The sequence below is a fragment of the Podarcis liolepis genome (assembly GCF_965112155.1).
Source record: "Podarcis liolepis genome assembly, chromosome: 6".
NCBI lineage: Eukaryota > Metazoa > Chordata > Lepidosauria > Squamata > Lacertidae > Podarcis > Podarcis liolepis.
The window spans coordinates 45,113,298-45,129,826 of record NC_139559.1 but is presented as its reverse complement, the minus strand read 5'-3'; the positions used below and the strand labels follow the sequence as shown (position 1 = coordinate 45,129,826).

The window sequence follows — 16,529 nt, the reverse complement described above, 5'->3', positions numbered from 1 at the left end:
GCCCCTGTGGAATCTGTATAGGAAGCTGCCCAGGCTGAGGGTGCGGTTCGTTCAGGTAATCCCTTAATTCACAATCGAAGGGATAAACACCTTCCCCGCCCACAAGTTAAAGAGGGATATTCTTGAGAAGGCTTCCCACAGCAGGAAGGCAAAAAGAGAGAGAAGGTACTTGTGGAGAGAAGTCAGCTAAGTTCCCACGTGCTGCGATGCAGCTGCAATATTTCATGTGGTTTTTCATAGCAGCTATCTAGTCATGGGTAACTAATTTCGATAAATGAGAAGAAAGGTTGTTCACACAGGTAAACAGGTGAGAAAAACGCAAGAAACCTACTCTTTCTGAGCACACCAGTTTCTCACATACGGTCAACACCCCTCCCCCAATTCCTTGTTTGGAGTCCTAGCTATAAAGGTGTCAGGGACTAGGCAGAGGAGGAGTGGTGGAGACCCCATCCAGTGGTGCCTCCCCATCCTGATGAAGAGGAAGACAGTATAGATTTACAACAGTGGTTTGCAGGTCACAGCTCAGAGGCAGATGAGGGGGAAAGTCGTGGCTGACACAGTGTCTTTAGAAAGCATTCGAGGCCCATCTCCCAGAACCCAGCGAGCTGTAAAAGTAGGAGAGCAAAGTGCTCAAAGACAGAGGTCACGTAGCAGCACCCGTAGAAGGGACGAATGAGGAAGTGGGAGAGACAGGGGGTGGAGATTCACTCGGGTTCTATAGCCTCTCTCTGTAATAATGAAATAAAAAAGGACAGTAAGAAACTTTTTCTTGTCTTTATACTTTCCTGGGCAACCAGCTGGGAGCTGCTGACAGCATCCTGACAAAATGTAAACACATGATGTTGTAATGATCATCCACAGAGGATTTTTTAAATTGCAGGGTAGTCCTATGCAAAGGCTGACACATGTATAAGTGCTGGGGACATCAGCCCTACACCACCTCAACAGTGACAATCAAGCTGTTGTGTGATAATTGCACAATTATCAGGTGAGTAACTAAGACTCACTTACGGTCCAGGTGGAGACAATATGGCTCCTGCATTTTGAGTGGGTTTTCCCTTGCCAAAGAAAAGGGCCACCAAGTTCTACTGCACATGCACATTGCAAGAACCTGTCTGAGCACACATGCAGAGGAGAGTGGGCATGTAAATAATATTTATTCTTTGCCTGGGGAAGCCATTTTTAGTGCAGCATGAACTGTCAAAAGCTGCCATAGTTCATACTCATGTGTAAGTTAGACAACTTAAAAGGATTCCTACCCTAAATCAAGAAGAGGAACGATCTGTGGTAAGGTTAGGTAACCCTGGTCTTCATTAAGTTAAATGGGAGGGAGGGAGCTTTAAATGGCAATGGATAGTTCTGCACTTCCGTCAGAATGTTGTATGTCAGCCTGCTGTGTTTGGGGACCCTCCTACTCATTCTGCTGCGTGGGGCCCTGGATTTCCATCCCAGAGTCCTGCCACGATGGAAATGCTTCCTAACTTTTGCCATGTGTCAGGCCGTGCTGTGGTTCCTGTACAATCGTGTGAAATACGCACAGCAGTGAGAACTGCCACACTCAATCAAAACACATTGTTGTGGGACTTCAATCTCTCTGGCTTTGCCTTTCCAACTCCCATCAGAAGAGGGTCATATATGGGGCAGCCTGCCCTTGTCCATCCCACACCCCTTAGCCATAGGTTATTCTCCTCCAGTTGTTCCCAGGCATACACACCCAGCCAGGTGAAACCAACAGTGACACTTGCCAAAGGAGGGCATGTTGTCTTTTCACACAGCAGCCAGTGTGGAGTCCCACACCGCAGCAGAGCCTGACTCACTGCTCCTTCAGTTCCCACACTACTTGCCTTGGAGAAATGCAAATTTGGTTCTGCATGCAAATGATTTTCTGGCAAGACCATTTTTTTGGTCTCTCTCTCTCTCTCTCTCTCTCTCTCTGTGTGTGTGTGTGTGTGAGAGAGAGAGAGAGAGAGAGAGAGAGAGAGAGAGAGGTGGGTGGGTGAGTGAGTGAGTGAGTGAGTGAGTGAGTGCATGTGTGTCAGAGAATGGGGACAGGGAAGTGTTAGAAGGTTACCTAGGGCTCTTGAGCACCAGACCTTTCGCACTGGGCCTGGATCTCCTGCCTGTTTTTCCATTAAAAATAAAATAAAATAAAAATGTATTACTTTGTGTACAGGGCTGCTGGGCATGCTGCAAAGCACAGCATTGATAAGGTCCTATTCAGACACCATCTTAATTTGCTCAGAGACCTCAAGTTGCATCTATAAATATAGATTAGCACATGCAGATTTTATGGAAATTTGTATCATGGTCCCGTTGCCTGAGTGATTTAATGTGATATCCATCCAGCAAGATGAGTTATTTGTTCTAATACCACTTTGAACTACTTGTGCTTTTCTGTACCAATATCATCGTTAGCTTCTATTTACACTTTACCTCATTCACTGCCTAAAAATAATATCCAGCCTCACTAAAATCTTGTGTATTCTAATTAGTGCTGGAGACAAAACCGAATAACTACCAGACACAACCTGAATAGTGTTTGGAACAAGGTTCATCACAAGAATGACATGACCAGGTTTTTCTGCAAACCCCTCCTCTCACTTTTGCTCAACATCTAGTTGATGAAGAGTCCTGAAGAACTCAAAAGATTTGGTGCCATATATTATGATTCCATGTGGGTATTTGCATTTTTCAGAACACCATAACTTTCTAGAAGGATGGGGTTATTCCTCAATTTTCAGTAACAGTTCTTGATTGTTTGCAGATATTGCCCAATGTCATCTGCAGCTGATATGGGTAACCCATGAACCTCCAGATGACGTTCAACTACAACTCCCATCACACCTGACCATTGGCAAATGTCAACTGGGGCTGATGGGAACTGGGGTCCAGCAACATCTAAGAGGGCCACAGTTTTCCGATTCCTGCTCTGTAGGGAGCTGCTAGGTCACTGCTTCAGTCATTTCCATGGAAATAGAACATCCTCTTATTTACACACTACTACACCCCTGAAGCATAGATACTACCAGCATGGCAAAATGGGGGGGGGGATAGAATACAAACCATGTAGCATTTGTCATATTAGGCCAGAAGGTAAATATGAGGGGCTGAATGTTACCACAGATGAGTGATGGATGAGTCAGACACCTATGTGTTCTCTCCCCAATTTGGCTCAGGGCCCTGTTTGTTATCCAAGGTAGTAAAAACCCCTCCCCGCCTCTCTCTCTCTCTCACAGAATGTTTCCCTGCTACTATTTCTTACCCTAAAGTACATAGGGGAGTTTTTGCAATGCATTGTTCTGAGCTACTCACAAGTAAGTTGGATAGGAGACCCTGCAACAAAAATAAATAGTAGCAGTTTTAAAAACAAAACCTGTTTTTAAAATAATGGAGAAATGTGTCACATGCCTATAGTTGTACGGTTAGCAGTGAGCTTTTGTTTTATCGTATTATGTTTTTGCCTTGGCTCTTCTTCCAAGGAGCTCAGAGCAGGGTACATGGTTCTTTGCTCCCTGCATCTCTGCTTTTATCCTCACAACAAGACTGTGAGGATTGTTAGGCAAGATAGTAGCCTTCTCAGGATGACCTGGAAAGTTTCGTGGTTGAGTAGAGAATAGTTCAACCCAGCTCTCTCTGATGTAAATTCAGGACTCTAGTTCCTATATCACATTGGCTCTCTCCCTTGCTTCCCAATAGGCTTCCCCCAAACAACCCGAGCCAGTTCCCACTGTGTCAGTTTATAAGTGCTAGAATTTAAGTAAGGTTTGGGGTGTCAAAAGCTAGTCTCCTATGTGAGGTGATAGCTAGACCCATGTGTGTATTTGAACTGTGTATTTCTAAGCCATCAGAAATTAGCATGTGTTAATGGCTAATTAAGGCAAACTAGTGCATCCTGTGATATGGTAAAAACTAATTAAGTCAGACTAATCCCTCTGGTAGGGACGTGGGTGGCACTATGGGTTAAACCACAGAGCCTAGGACTTGCCGATCAGAAGGTCGGCAGTTCGAATCCCTGCAACAGGGTGAGCTCCCATTGCTTGGTCCCTGCTCCTGCCAACCTAGCAGTTCGAAAGCATGTCAAAGTGCAAGTAGATGAGGTGCCGCTCTGGCGGGAAGGTAAACGGTGTTTCCATGCGCTGCTCTGGTCACCAGAAGCAGCTTAGTCATGCTGGCCACATGACCTGGAAGCTGTACGTCGGCTCCCTCGGCCAATAAAGCAAGATGAGCACCGCAACCCCAGAGTCAGCCACGACTGGACCTAATGGTCAGGGGACCCTTTACCTTTACCTTAATCCCTCTGGAAGTGGTAGCCTGGGGGTAATGGGCCATTAACACAGCACAGGATCAAAGGACTGGGGCCTCTCCCCAGGTTAGAAAAAGGGTAGCGTTTGGGTTAGCAAAGTTAGGGGCCAGCTGTGATCTAAGAAGACAAGCTGCAGAGCAAGGATGATGCTGTGCAGAAGAAGCAGGAAGAACCCCTCCATGGTAGGCTCAGGTTGTATATATGTGTAAATAAACCATATATCATAAAGACACCACAGTCTCTGCTGTGTTTCATTGTCCAAAAGTAAACACAGACCTGGTGTAAAGTATGGCTGGAACTCCCTGGAATCTCAAACTGCTCAGAGATTGGGGATGCTGTGTAAAAGTATATTGTCAGCATTATTTGTGCCAAGGTGCATTAAGGTTGTCTGCTTATTACAGCAAAATCTTATCTGCCACCCACTTTAGGAAAGGGACGTGGTCATGTGTCCTACTTCACGGAGGACTACTTGAAGGCATAACTGGTCAAATCCAGTTGAAAGATTTTTTTTAATCCTATGAAGAGTAGGGGCCTTGGAGGTTGCCCAGCAACAGGGAGCAGCTGCTAGCAGACTTAGTGGGCACCTGGTTACAGTCTTCCCCACGATGGAGAGATGTTTTGTGTTTCTATTCAAATTATAGTAATTATATCTAAATTTGTACTTGTGCATATAAATTAGCATATGTACATTTGTGCAAATGTGTGTGTGTGTGTGTGTGTGTGTGTGTGTGTGTGTGTTTGGAAGTGGAGATGCGCTTCCTTTTTTTCTGGTGATGCCTAAACAGCCACCCAACTGGGAAGATACTGTACTCCAAACTAACAACCTGGATCTTGTTTCCAGGGCCTTCTGTCTACATCTTCTGATGGCTCAGAACTGCACTCCACTTTAGCCTCTCTGGCTTCTACCATCTAATTCTGCCAGGTGTGTAGGTGAGGCCAAACAGAGATGTGCAGGTATCTTGCAAGTTCCAGCTCCCACCCTACTTGCTGCAATTCCAGCAAACACATTCGCTTCCTCTCCGACTCTTTGGCTTGTTCAGTTTTTCAGTTAACGTTGGAAGGGCAAAGGCTCCGTAAGGTTTTAAACTTTCATTTCTACTGGTGGATTCCAGGGCAGTAAAATGTTTGCTCTGTCAACACAAACCTAATCCCAAGACTACAAACTCTATTAAAATAGAATGAAAGATGGGATTGCCCTTTAAACACAGCTAAGAATCTTGTTATAAAGAGCGCCCTTCAGTACAACAGCTTGATCTTGTAAGTTTTGGGCAGTGCTTCAAAGTCATGTGAACTTGATACAGTTTATAGGCTCCTTGAGCACTACCTGGATAAAAGTATATGTTCAGATTCTGGATTTTTAAAATCGCACAAAGAACATAAAGTAAAGAAATATATGTGGGTGGTAAGCAACAGCCACTAGAGGAAAGACTCAGAGGAATTAGAACAATCATTTTCCACATATATATAAGAAAATCTGGGACAACCTTTCTTATTTTGAGAAATGCTAGTGAGCTCTCCATAGAAACTCAGAAATACTGGGGAATTAATATCTAAGCATTCAATAATTCTTTTCTATGTAGTGTGAAATATGCAGAAAAGCACTCCACAACAGCACTCCACAACCACCTTTCCTGTAATTTGGTACATAGTTTTCCTCCTTTCCATGTTATCCTCACAACAGCTCTATGAAGTAGGTTATGTCACTGAGGAAGCCTCTTTGCAAGAAATGCTTTGGGACCCTTTGTTCAAAAGCTGTTTGAGGAAACACATCAAACTAGCATTTCTTTAAGAGGATGATGACAATACTACTGATGTCACTAAGACGTCCCTGTGCCATTTGCTGCCTGCCATTTACTTATGCGCTAGAGTCTAGTGACTGGAAGCTGCCTTTCAATTGCAAATAGTATCAGCATGAACGTTTGCGTTAATAGCAGAACATATGTTGCTTAGTTACATTTGCAGCAAATCCATTACAGTACCTAGAAACAGCATTATTTTAAAAAAAATCAAAAAAACCAGTGCTAGTTTGTAAAGACTCTAATCAGACTAAAAACACACACACACTGTCAGTATGAGCTAAAAATAGTGATTTTCAAAAAGAAATGTTCAAGCAAAGCTCAACAGGCTATTCACTGGAGAGATACCACATTTAGGGACTCTTCCCTTCAAATTCAAGTATTCTCCATGGGGACAGAAACTAAGAAGTAAATTCAACAAATGAAGATGCCAGTGTTGCATTTACTAATGCTAAGGGTTGGCCAGTATTCTGGAATGGGTGTGTCATGGAACCTCTCCTGCCCTCTTGCAATCTGTATCTGATTTCTCCAGCATCTTTCAGGTTCCAAGTGTATTATCGTTTTTTGTAAACCACTTTGAGGGGTTTTTCTGCAATCAAGTGGTGTATAAACTTTATGAAACAAATAAAGAGACATTGCAGGGTGGGTGGAATCATGGTGACAAGGTCTGCTCTCTGCCATATGTGCATTATTCACCACACATCTCACTTTGCTTTTTACAGAGTTCTCAACTGCCTGCAGAGTTGGCACATGTGTGCAAACAAAATACACATACAGTATGACATGGGGCAGGGTTTGCAACCATGACCCTGCTACCTTCCATGCACAATCATGGATAACCAGCCTCATATAAGCAACATGCACAAAGGGGTTAATACCATAGAGTAAGGTCTCCTGCCAGGCTTAGCTAGGTCACCCCCTCACCTTGAGTGGAAGATAAGCCTATTGTTGTACTTTGCTCTACCTTAGAAGCTCAGCGTGCAAAGAGGACTGAGCTGATTGCTCCAAGTTAAGATTGCATGGCTTTAACAAGCTTCTCTTGAGTTCCTATACCAATAATTTAGGAACTTTCACCACTGTAACTAAGCCAAGTTTTACTGCTTGTTTTTTTCTGACTGTTGTATAGAAAAGCACATGAACCTGACCTTTGGCGTTTGTAAGCAAACCATTTTTAAGTTACCCAATGTGTGGTCTCTTTATCAAAAAGCTAGGTAATCTCCACATGCTCCCTTTTGTGGCTAGTGTAATTATTTTCTCTCTCTTAAATAAACAAAGATGTTTCATTATGCTATTTAACAAATTTTGGACAGATGTGGGGACTATCTACCATTTTAAAAAGCCTTCTACCAAAAGCATTTTAGAAAGAGAGAAAGTGTTAACCTGCTAATTGAGCACTCCTGTCTCCCGAAAGTCTTCGATATGCACTTCAAAAGGAGTTGCTGTTGTAATGAACCCTCAAATTAATGGAGATGCCTGGAGAGGAAAACTGAGCTCTGCTAGAAATGGAGCACCAAGAGGGAAGGGTGAGGAACAGATGAAAACTTAGCCAACTCCTCCATGAAAAATCTGACTCCTCTTCTCTGCCTCATATTTGGTTCACATCAGCCACCCCATTTAATAATCTGTGAAGCCTGAAGGCTAGAAAGAAGTGAGTATTGAAACTTACATTATGTCTAGATTGAAACCATTGCAATTAGTAATTCTGTGGATTTCTTTTTAAAAGTAAATTGCACGTGCAATGAAAATACCCTATTGGGATTCCAATAACAGTGTGTATGTGGAGTTACAGATTCCAGGCCAGTGCCCCACACCCAATTGCGCATGCAATTTCCTTTTTAAAAAGTCATTCACACCACTGCTACTTTTGCGAATAGTGTCAGGTGTAGTTTGCCCATCATTTTAATTGCTAATCCAGGCCAGTCATTCCACTCGGTGCAGTCAATGAGATACCAAGTCCCACATGCCCAGGACAAACCCTATTCACCCCTTCCTTGTGTAGTCTGTTTTTTACTGCTTTTCCTGCGGTTGTACAAACAAGGTTACTGAACTTGCCCTTTAGCAAGAAAAGAGTTAGTTCTTAAACAAAGTTATAAAAAGCCATCATCACATCAGTTCACTCTGTCTCACAAGCAAACTCTGCTCTACATGCGTATTGTTGGGAGCAGCAATTGCTTGCTTCCGTGGTTGTGCTTCAAAATAAACTTCACACCTGCCTATTTGTTCAGCTCCGCATGTGAACTTTGTGGTGATGAAAGGTGCTGGATTGACAGCCCTGGGGAAGAGAAGCCATCTTGACACACAAAGAAAAACAGCTCAAGGAGGCTTTTCTCTACTACAGTGGTACCTTGGGTTACATAAGCTTCAGGTTACAGACTCCGCTAACCCAGAAATAGTGCTTCAGGTTAAGAATGTTGCTTCAGGATAAGAACAGACATCGTGCTCCGGCGGTGCGGCAACAGCAGGAGGCCCCATTAGCTAAAGTGGTGCTTCAGGTTAAGAACAGTTTCAGGTTAAGAACGGACCTCTGGAACAAATTAAGTACTTAACCCGAAGTACCACTGTATACAGCTTGTTAGAATATGGCCTAAAGCAGAGGAGCAGGCCTGTTCTCTTGTTAGATCACCAATACGTTGACTACTAATCAAATCAGGATTCTTAAAATACAAAACAAGAGATATGGAGAAAAACAATGGAGCATATTAACAGCAGCAGTTCTACAATGCTCTAAATACTGCAGTGAAATTATAGAATATCAGTAATAAAAAATTCCTATTCCGTATAGAAATCCAATTCCAATTATCTTCAGTGAAAGAGAAATGAGTAATATTCCTTCAAGCAATTCAGTTTTCACTCCTCAGGGCACAAGGATGAAGACTGATTATTTGAAGACTCATTTGTGAACTCCAGGGTATATAGATGTTTCAAGTAGCTCATGGGTAAGGTGAACAAATGGAGGTGAACTGGATGTGAGGAATGAGAGTTTAAGATCACAAGAGCTAGGGTAACTTGCCTGTCAAGAGAACTATTCATTATTGCCACAGAGGCAGCTTACAAACACACCTGACAAGGATAACAACATTACTTTTGTTAGTTTCAATGCAATAGCGATACTTGGTTATACTGGGTTTATTTTAAGTAAAGGTAAAGGACCCCTGACAGTTAAGTCCAGTCGCAAACGACTCTGGGGTTACGGTGCTCATCTCGCTTTACTGGCCGAGGGAGCCATTTATCTGCAGACAGTTTTTCCAGGTCATGTGGACAGCATGACTAAGCTGCCTCTGGCGAAACAAGAGCAGTGCACGGAAACGCCGTTTACCTTCCTGCCAGAGTGGTACCTATTTATCTACTTGCACTTTGATGTGCTTTCGAACTGCTAGGTGATACTTGGTTATACTGGGTTTATTTTAATTACCATAGCCCAATTTCCTTTGATTTGACAATATTATTTCAGTAGCCCAGCTTGATACAATACTAAGGGTGCAATCCAATGCACACTTATTTGGGAGTAAGGCCCATTAAACTCAATGGACCTTAATTCTGAGTAGACAGTCACAGAATTGCGCTGCAAATGCCAGGCTGGGGGTCTAAGTTTCTTCAGAGACAGATTTCTGTAAATGAATAAATACAGCCAAGAGCGCTCATGTCATGAGATGATCATTCTGTGTCTAATCCAGAAATCATCGATTCACTGCAGATATATCAAGCTACTGAAATGCATGATTTTAGTTCAGGACGTACAATGCTCCCAGCCCCTATTGATCAAACAAGCGGTTACAGGTCACATTAACTATGAAAGATGCAAAAAGCATGTTCAGTTAACTGTGGTGTGTAAACAAGGCTGCAACTGAAAGAAAAGTCAGTGTGACACATGCTTGGAGTCAATCAGTAGAACACTAATTACCTTGACAAGCAGAAAGGAACTAATTGTGACAATGATTATGGGGCATTATCGTATACCTAATTTGGAACTAGGGATCTACCAAAAAAAGTAATATTTGAGCATTTTTGTGTCTTCCTTCTCATAATTTTGTATTGCAAGATCTATCTATCTTCTTAGTCAGCATTAGTTTTTTACTTGTTCCCTTTCACTAGGTTTAGTTAGTCATCTCACTTAGGGCCTATGGAGGAGAAACTCAGAACTGTGAAGTCTAGGAGAAAGGGCTCCAATGCGTTCAACAGGGTGAAGTCAGCGGTGTATGAAGGGGGGCAGAGGGGGCGGACCGCACCGGGCACCACTGGGGTGTGTGTGACAAGATGGCCCACTGACTCCCCCAGCTGTAGACCGGTTGAGGATGCACACGCAGTTAGTATGGGTGCCGCTCACATGGCGTCTGTATGGGCTGCCTCTCGCATGGCGACCGTATGGGCTGTCGCGCATGTGCAGCCCATATGGGATGCTGCACGTGCACAGTCCATATGGACATTGCACATGCACCACCGGGCGGTTCGCCCCGCCCCTTGGCGCCCCACCCTGGGTGCCGGAGAGGGTTCCTCCACCACTGGGTGAAGTTAACCAAAGTTGGGCCACATCCATACCATACATTTAAAGCATTATTCTTCCACTTTAAGACTCATGACTCCCCTCCCCCAAAGAATCCTGGGAACTATAGTTTGTTAAGGGTCTCCTAACAACTTTCAGCTTCTTAACAAACCACAGTCCTCAGGGTTTTTGGGGGTGGGGTGGGGTGGTGGTGGAGGAGAAGCCATGACAAAGTAGAATAAGACCTTGCGTATCTTGGTGACATAAATAAATACAGTGGTACCTTGGTTTAAGAACAGCTTAGTTTATGAACAAATTGGATTAAGAACGCTGCAAACCCAGAAGTAGGTGTTTTGGTTTGTGAACTTTGCCTTGGAAACAGAGTTTTGCTTCCTGTTGAGTGTGTTCCATTTGTAAATTGAGTCCCTTGCTGCTATGGGAAAGCACGCCTTGGTTTAAGAACGCTTTGGTTTAGGAACAGGCTTCCGGAATGGTTTAAGTTCGTAAACCAAGGTACCACTGTACAAAGAATGGTTGATTGCAAGGAACTTATCTAAAAGTCCAGGTTTTCCCAAGCAGAGAAGGGGGATATATGGATGCTTTTGATGTGGACCCAAGAGTTCAACAAAGACCTGCTTCTGTCTAAAGACATTTTCTTGGTTTCTGGTTGGTTTGGTATCCAAAGTACCTCAGTTTCAGGAACACTATGCGTGTGCTGTCTTAAGAACTATCCCCCCCCCCCCCAAAAAAAAATCTGAAACAGGTTATTTTACATATGGATTAAGTTTATAACAAACAAGCTGATTAATTTTCACTGGAAAACTTTTTGAACTTAATCATTTTAAGCTTGACGTCACAGCCCAGCCTGCAGCTGTCAGGATTATTGAGGAAACCAGGCCATGGTAAACAGAGTAAAGAAGGGAAATAAGGCAGATTAGATAACAAGGAAATGTTTTATTGTTGTGCTCGGAGACACACCACACCTGCAGGTCTTCCAGGCACTACAGGAAAAGTGTTGTGATACCTTTGAGTAAGATCTTGTTTTTTGTTGCAGCCACTTGGTGAAACTACTGGCGGCAAATTTTCATGCTTTATTCCAACCAGGCAAATGGCTTTTGTGACAGGCTCAGGGCTGGAGAAGCTCCATCTCTCTTCACTCAAATCTAGAACCCAGGAGTCACTGGCTGCTTACAAGAGAGTACAAACAGGTATAGCAAGACTGCAGTGATATTTTGCCTTAGCAGCAACCTCTCAGAAAACTTGGAATGAGTGGATTGATGCATCAGTTCCAAGGATGTCAATTACATGGTCTATGACATTATTTGTATGGCAAGGACAGAAGCCTCATGAAGCTACCTAGGTTTTAAGATCTTCAGGAAAGACTCTTCCCTATGTCCTGCTAGCATCTATAGCCTGCTCGTGGGAAAGATGAGAGAGGGCCTTCTTGGTGACTGTACCTTTGCAACTCTCCCCAGAGCAGTGCCGACTTAACTTTCTCTCTATGAGCCTCCTTCCATCAGCACATGAAAACCTTCCTGTTTAGACAAGCTTTTTGCCCATGGTAGTAATTTGTTGGTGCTGCTGACTTTTAGCCTTTTAGCTGGCTGATATTTTAATGTGTTGCCATAGGTTTTAACAGCTCATGTTTTCAATGAGTAGTTGTGACCCATGTTTCTTTTACATTTTGTTTTATATATACAGTTTTTCGTTTCTAATTGCATGTTAGCCACCTTGGGTGATTAGTTGTAGAAAGGCAGTGTGCAAATTTAATAAAGATATGAACAGCTTGTTTTCCTCTTTTGAACTGGGTAGACTTGCTGCACACAAGGCAATCCTATTTCTTTAGAGACACATAGCTGCGCTCCTCCACAACACTTTTCTGTTTTGCAGATCTTCTCCTCCAGCCAACACACTCAGCATGTGGTTTCCTATCCTGCTGATAAACTACCCGTATTTTTCACTCCATAAGATGCACCTGACTATAAGACGCACCTAGTTTTTAGAGGAGGAAAACAAGGAAAAAAAAATATTATGAACGAAACAGTGGATGTATGATTTTTGTGGTTCATGCTGTGGCCACAGACATGATATGTGATTTGACAGTGAGTTTGGGGTAGCCCAATGCAAAAATCCTGAGAAACCATGTGGATCCATGCTTTGTAACCACGTTTTTGCACCATTGCGGCCCCACGAAACAGTGGGTTTTTTGGTGCAGGCTGTAGCCATGGACATGCTATGTGATCTGATGGTGATTTGGAGTGACCCAATGAAAAATTCTGAGGATCCATGTGCTTTTACCTCCCCCCTCCCAGGCAGCCTCCTTTATCTCTAGAGTCCCTTATCAGCCTCCCATCGCTTGCCGATCAGCTGCTCAGCGGGATTGTTTCAACACCCCCTTCCCTCTTTCTAAATAAAAAAAAACCACCACAATCTGCTTTTTACCCCTGGGCAATTCAGCTCCAGGGACCACACATTCACTCCATAAGATGCACAGATATTTCCCCTTACTTTTTAGGAGGAAAAAAGTGTGTCTTATGGAGTGAAAAATACGGTAGGTATGCTGCACCAATTCCAAATTTATTAGCGTTTCATGTCTTTTGCTTTAGTGAGTTTTAGTGGCTTCTGTATGAGAGCCCTGTTTTGTTTAAACAGTCAAGTGGACCCTGGCAGCTCTTAGTTCTTCCAGTGCCTGTAATAGATAACATGAATGGGAAATGGGATTGCTGGCAACTGCTGCTAACTGGCAATTAACAGTCTTGGTTGCTTAACTGGCTGATCAACAGAAAACTTGGCTTGGCAAGTTGATGGGAAACATAGTGTAATGTGGGACTTACTCTTTTTAGTGAGCCATCCTCTGTTCACAAATTTTTAGAGATTCGTGCAGCTTAAGAGGAGGAAAGGGTGGACCTAAGCAAAGGTATCCCAGAAGCAAAGTAATCTGGATAGAGACATGTCCTGGCCAATGCCACAACATCCAGTTCTACAAACAGATGAAGTCATAGACCAGGGATCAGCACGTTTTCAGCAGGGGGCCGATCCACTGTCCCTCAGACCTTGTGGGGGGGCCGGACTATATTTTGAAAAAGGAAAAAAAATGAACGAATTCCTTTGCCCCACAAATAACCCAGAGATGCATTTTAAATAAAAGGACACATTCTACTCATGTAAAATCACGCTCATTCCCAGACTGTCTGTGGGCCAGATTTAGAAGGCGATTGGGCCGGATCCGGCCCCCGGGCCCTAGGTTGCCTACCCATGCCATAAACCCACAGTGTTTCCACGGTATTCAACAAAAAAAGGGAGGGAGAGGAGTAGCTGGATTTAATAGAATATATAATAGTTTGATATTTTTCTGTAACTTTCCAAACCTACAATGTTTGTAAATTTCTTCCATTGCTTCTCTGAGTAGGAAATATCCTGCAGTTCTTTCTTTTCATATGCAGTATACCACCCTACAGTGGCGTAGCGTGGGGGGTGCCAGGGGTGCCGGCCGCACCGGGCGCAACATTTTGGGGGGCGCGTTTGGCCGGCCCCCCTCGAGGAAGCGGGAACCTCTCCAAGGCGCAGCGCGCCGTCGGTGGAGGAAAAGAGCCGCGCAGCAGCAGCAGCAAAGCCGGGAGGAGGAGGAGGTGGAGCGAGCCTGCTAATTGCTTGCTGGGAATTACCGTAATTTTCGCTCCAAAACACACACTTTTTTGCTCCTAGAAAGGAAGGGAAAATGCCTGTGCGTGTTACAGAGCGAATGCACTCATGCTTGCTTTACAGCCAGGAGGAGGGGGTGGAGCTGAGGAGGAGGGAGGGAAGGAGAGCCATGCCAGCAAAGCGGGCAGCAGCCGCTTACACGCGAGGAGGGACAGACGGGAGCCATAGCGAGCCGGAAAAAGCGCTGCGTAGCCAGCAACAGCTGCTGCAGCCTCAGCTAGCAAAGGTCCGTGCGCTCTCTAAACGGAGCAATGAGGCTGCAGAGGGACGGCAGGGCACAGGAGGGCTCTGAGCCACGAGCGCAGTGAAAACCAGTAAAAAAGTTTTTTAAAAGGCTGCTGGGGACAGGAGGGCACGGGATGAGGGAGAGGGGGAAATTACAATTCTCCCAGCGTCTCAGCTGATCCGCTGAGCAGGACTTGGGTTGCAGGGGATTCACCATTAGCTGTGTAAAGCAGCAAAGAGGGAGAGAAGGAGCAAAGCGGGAGTGGAAAGGAGCTGCTTACACTGCTGTAAGTGGCTGCTGTCCGGTTGGCTCCTTTAAAGCAACAGTGCTCTTTCCCTCCCCCCTCCCCGCTCAGCTCTCCGAAAAGCTCCTTCTCCACCCACCCCATGCGAGCTCCTTTTCCCCTTAGACCCCCCTCCTGCATTATTAGCCACATCCTTCTCCACCCACCCCACGCGTGTTCCTTGTCCCCTTAGCAGTGGCGTAGCATGGGGGGTGCAGGGGGGGCGGCTGTACTGGGCGCAACATCTGGGGGTTAGGGTTAGGGGGCGCAAATCCACGGGTTAGGGGGCGCAAATTACTTGCCTTGCCCCGGGTGCTGACAACCCACGCTACGCCACTGCCACCCTAAGAACCAACATAACATTTCAGTGTTTACCAATACAGAAATCCAGTGCTTTTTTCTGGGGGGGTATGCAAACCCCTAAACATTTTGTGAATCTAAGTTTGGCCTCATTGAGGGGCAGTATTTCAATATGAGTAGGGAAATGAGAGTACCTCTAAACATTTTTTTAGGGAAAAAAGCACTGCAGAAATCCTACTATACGTCCCAATAAACCTCTTTCATACTAACAGCATTCAGCTTCCAAAAGACAATCTGCAAATGTATCCAACTCCCTCTGGTGGTTCTTTAAATACCTGCTGATATATAAATTCTTTAGTACACTGTTCAGTGGTTAAATAAATATTTCTCTGGCTTCACATCAGGAAACACAAACTGCTTTGTCCAACAGCCACATTAAAAATGGCATACCAGATTAGAGCTACAGTACATTTTTTTTTGGAGGGGCAGATGTCATCACCATGTTGATTCGCCTCAGGAGACAATAGAGGAGTGAAGTCAAACTTTGGGGGTGAAGTCGAACTGTTGGAAGTTTACATCGCCTGCTGAGACTGTAGAGACCAATACAGGAGAGACATGTTTTGTTGCAGCTGGAGTAAAGGAAGGTTGTGCTGCTGCAGATGCACCATGGCATTTCTTCTCTCTGCGCTCCTCCCAGTGGTCATTTCTCCTCTGGTCACTGCTTTGGATACATGACATGGTTGTCTGTCTCCAGGCCCTGTGGTCGTCTGCAAGGGATTCCCAGGCAGTGGGGTTGATGTTACCAGCTTTCATGTCACATTTGCAGACCTACAGTGATACAACGGTTTTCGAACATCTCCGTTGACAAACATTTCGGTTTTTGAATGCCGTAAACCCGGAAGTAAATGCTTTGCTTTTCAAACTCGCCTTGGAAGTCGAACATGCCACGCGGCTTGCATACTGAGTTTTCTGTATTGAGCCTTCCATACTGATTTTTCGGTTTTCGAATGTTTCAGAACTTGAATGGTCTTTGGGAACAGATTACCTTTGAAAACCGAGGTACCACTATATTTGTAATGCAAAGTTGGTCTGCCAGTGGGCCTGCTGCCTGAAGCCTGTAGAGCACATTCTTGGGGATCCTACCAGCTTCCTTCTGTGGACATGACCAATGCAATGTAGATGTTGCTGAGACAGGAGTATCAGCATGCTGGGAATGTGAGCTTGGGAGACTCTGCATTGCCATGTGAGGCCCAAAATCATCACCAGCAAGAAGATGCCACACAACGCTTAAGAACAATTGGATAATTAGATGACCATTAAGTCACAATGAATGCATCATTTGTGGGTGGGTGGGGGGAACCTAACTGGAGCCAACATTCTGCAAAAATACAAAGCTACATAACATAGTATATTTTTCCAATCCAGATGTCATATCTTTA

At 44.4% G+C, this 16,529-nt stretch overlaps 1 long non-coding RNA gene across 1 annotated transcript in view; it reads left to right on the top strand.

Moving 5' to 3' along the window:
- Positions 1–1,987: 1,987 nt before the first annotated feature.
- The window catches only part of LOC310709541, a 31,413-nt gene continuing 16,871 nt past the window's right edge, over positions 1,988–16,529 (top strand). The window contains exon 1 of the long non-coding RNA XR_014527569.1: positions 1,988–2,032. This is a non-coding gene — a long non-coding RNA (uncharacterized lncRNA). The remainder of the gene's footprint in view (positions 2,033–16,529) is intronic.